The sequence below is a fragment of the Panthera tigris genome, assembly GCF_018350195.1.
Source record: "Panthera tigris isolate Pti1 chromosome D3 unlocalized genomic scaffold, P.tigris_Pti1_mat1.1 chrD3_random_Un_scaffold_84, whole genome shotgun sequence".
Lineage (NCBI taxonomy): Eukaryota > Metazoa > Chordata > Mammalia > Carnivora > Felidae > Panthera > Panthera tigris.
This window is the reverse complement of record NW_024962169.1, coordinates 149060-152765: the sequence shown is the minus strand read 5'-3', so window position 1 is coordinate 152765 and position 3706 is coordinate 149060. Positions and strand designations below refer to the sequence as shown.

The window sequence follows — 3706 nt, the reverse complement described above, 5'->3', positions numbered from 1 at the left end:
CACCACCTTAGTCCTGCCCCATCAACAGCCAAGGGAGCCGTGGACACGCTCACTATGTGGAGCCTGAGTAGAACACAGTGTGTCCTGAGGTGATGGGAAGTCACACAGGGGGACACCTGGCCTGGCCTGAAGGAATGGGACAGTGGACACAGCAGTGAGGAGGCAGGAACTCTCTCTGATGGGCTCTAGTCACCATGTCACATAATGTTGTGTCCAGGCCTGGACACCAGGGGGCACATATCACTTGTTTCTGAGGAGTCACAGATGACCAGAGCTGGGACCTGCCACCTGCTATTGCTTGTGCCCTCTGCTCAGGGCTCACAACTGTGACCTCACCACCCTCTTACCCAACAGAGCCCCTCCCCTTCCCTCCACCCTGACATCCTCAGGCAGAGGGACCTGACCCCGTGCCATTGAAATGTCGAAGAGCTGAGGGTCTCATTTGCATGGATGGGCCCTCCCTCTCTCAGAGGATGAAAAGGAGAAGGAACAGATTACGGGATGTCTGCTCAGCTGTTCAGCCACAGAAGGCAGGATCAGTGATGATCTCGACCATGGCCTAGTCCCCTCTCCTCCTCACCCTCCTCATTCACTGCACAGGTGACTAGATATGGGGACAAGGGAAGCAGTCCTGGGATAACATGTGTGACCTGATTCTTCATCACCTTCTCTTTGTCTCTCCCCTTCCAGGGTCCTGGGCCCAGTCTGTGCTGACTCAGCCGCCCTCAGTGTCTGGGGCCCTGGGCCAGACGGTCACCATCTCCTGCGCTGGAAGTGCCAACAACATCGGTATTGCTGGTGTGAACTGGTACCAGCAGCTTCCAGGAAAGGCCCCTAAACTCCTCATCTATGATAGTAGCGATCGACCCTCAGGGGTCCCTGACAGATTTTCTGGCTCCTCGTCTGGCAACACAGGCTCCTTGACCATCACTGGGCTCCAGGCTGAGGACGAGGCTGATTATTACTGCCAGTCTGTTGACATTACTCAAGGTGCTGACACAGTGCTCCAGGCCTGTGGGGAAGTGAGACAAAAACCTGCTGTCCTCTCAGCAATGGGACTTCCCATCTATCCCTGACTTTTTGGCCATCTGAGCTGCTGCTTTTTTGATATAAACTGGGGTCTGAGACCCACCTCAAGGAATTTTGTCTACAGTCTTTCCACATTCTCTGAAATTTCTCCTTGAAGCCTCTCATTAGGAGCAAGATATTGTGTGATTTTCTCAAACTGGGCACAAATTCCTGCATTCCAGGGGCAGGCTGTCCTGAGGACAGGGTCCATGACAGGTCATGGCAGACACAGGGACACAATATTCAGCTCTGTCTGAGTCAGGACACATCAGGCGTGTCCAATATGTGTCCTGATAATAACAGTTCCCATAAATTGTCCCTAAATCCTCATCTATTATGATGGTTAGATCCTCTGGGGACCCTGATTCATTTTTTGACTCCGTGTCTGGAAACTCTCACTCTGAGATCATCACAGGGCTGAGGTCTGAGGATAAGGCTGCTCCTCCCTGCCCCCTCACCCCCGCTGTGACAGCATCTTGGGCTCACACAGAGTCCCAGGCCCATGAGAACTGAAAGCAGAACCCCTTTCTCATCTTCAGGGAGGGCGAGGCCCCAGCAGCTTACCAGGCTCAGCCTGTGGCTTCTGCTTCTGATGCTCCTGCTACTGCCACCATGGGCCCTGGTGCACGCAGCAGCACCACCTGGGAGTGAGGGCTCCTCCTTCCCTTCTGTCCCCGATGTCACTCACAGCAGCCCCTTCCTAGACAAAGGGTCTCAAAGGACACAAGGAAGCTCATCTTGCCCATCAGGTTGAGACACGAGGTTTCTTTGCACCGAAGTTCACGGACTGGGGGTTGTAGGTCCAGTGTTCTCAACTCTCACCTGACCTCTGACGAATCCAGGGTCTCCATCCTTGGTCATTTACCCATTTCTAGAAGTTTCCAGACCTATTTAATCCTCTTATTAGTCTTCAATAAGAATGCCTGTACTTTTTTTGCTCTTTGGGATGATTTCTTCTCTCACTGAAGCATAAGCCCTGGATTACCTATAGCTGAAACATATATTTCAGTCATTTGAAATGAGTCCCTGTCCATTCCCATCAATGCTGAGACCCAACCAGTGACTTTTCTTCTTCACTTTCATTGTATAATACTTGCAGAAAGATGTTGCATAATAATGGTGTTTAGCTCAGATTAGTCTTTTCATCTTATAGAAATGTCCTCCCGTCCCCACCCCATTAGCTAATTTTCTGGTTGTGGGACTGAGTCTGATGTGTGGGTAGAGAGTGTGTTATCACATTATAAAATCTCTGTCTGCTTCCATTTTATGTGGTTTTTATTAGAGCTTTGCTTTCAGGTGGAGTGGACCAAGATGGTGGAGCAGCATGGAAGTTCTAGGCTTCTTTCATCCCTAAAATGCAGCTAGATCAGCACCAAACCATTATTTCTAGCACACCTAGAAAATTGCTCTGAGGATTAACACAACAATCTGCATAACTTGAGCCACAGAACTTGGAAGGTACTTGGCACGGAGAGGTGAACTGGGGGAGAGAGAAGCCACAGAGGGTAGGGAATGGTATTTGGGGACAGAGGACAGAGAAAGGAAGGAACATACAGGAAAAGCACTCCCCGCAAAAGTAGTTGGAGAGAAAGAGTGGAAGCACCCATAAGTGCCTGAATAAGAAAGGGAGAAAGCAGAAAGCAGAAAGGAGAGGGTTTTAGTATCATTATGACTCTATTACCAGGGCAGGACAGCACTGGAAACACTGCAGCGCAATACCTGGCGGTGTGCTGGTGGGAAGACCAAATTCCCAAGGACAGGCAGTGAGGTCTGAGGGATCGACGGGCCACATGGGAGAAGCAGTTTCCCTGGTACCCTGCTAGGAGGGCATTTGGTAGAGGTTGTACGGACTCCCCACAGGCAAAGCTCCCAGCGGACCTCGGAGAACACAATTGCTGGTATTGGAACAGAAACGCCAGGGTGAGGCGAAACCTGACGTGGGTAGTGTGTTGTTATTGCGTTGAAATGTTACCACTACACGATCGCACAAACTTATTCTGTGGCAGGCCGGCATCCAGCCACACCTCTGAGTCTCTACAGCTGCATGATAGCGGGAACTTTCCTGGGGGCAAGCCGGCATCTGGCCATGGCCTAGGGAGACCATCCGTGAAAGAGTTGGAGCGGGTCCAGGTGGCAGGGCCCTCAGAAGTGAAGGGTTTAGAAATACAGCCCCATATGACATAAAATTTGGGAGGGAGGTGCTGCCTGGCAGGCTGATGTCTTGGACAGGGACACTATAGAAGTGGGGAATGGAAGGACCCCAGAGACCTAGGAGGGGTGCTTGATTGCCAGTCAGATAAAGCACAAAGTTCTGATCTAGAGACTGGAAAGTTAGGTGACGCCATTTTAACCTCTCCCATGCATCAACACACATCCCGCACACCGTGCCACACCAATCCACTTCAGTAAGTTAAGTAGCACCACCTAGTGGAGAATGGAGCCATGACACCAAGCCCCGACCAACTGCACCAACCAAGCCCTAGAAGAACACCACAAGTCTCTCCCACTCCTTAGGGTATGGACTATAAAGTGCTTCATAGTTTGACTTGTAGGGGAAACTGGATGTAATTTCATTCAGATTTCATTCTGTTTGCTGGTCCATCTATTCATTTCTTTGTTTTGTGTTTTCTTTTTTTTT

General features: G+C 50.6%; 1 pseudogene; it reads left to right on the top strand.

Annotated features, from left to right (window-relative positions):
* Positions 1-273: 273 nt before the first annotated feature.
* On the top strand, positions 274-1141 carry LOC122230407 (annotated as a pseudogene).
* The last annotated feature ends 2565 nt before the right edge of the window (positions 1142-3706 follow it).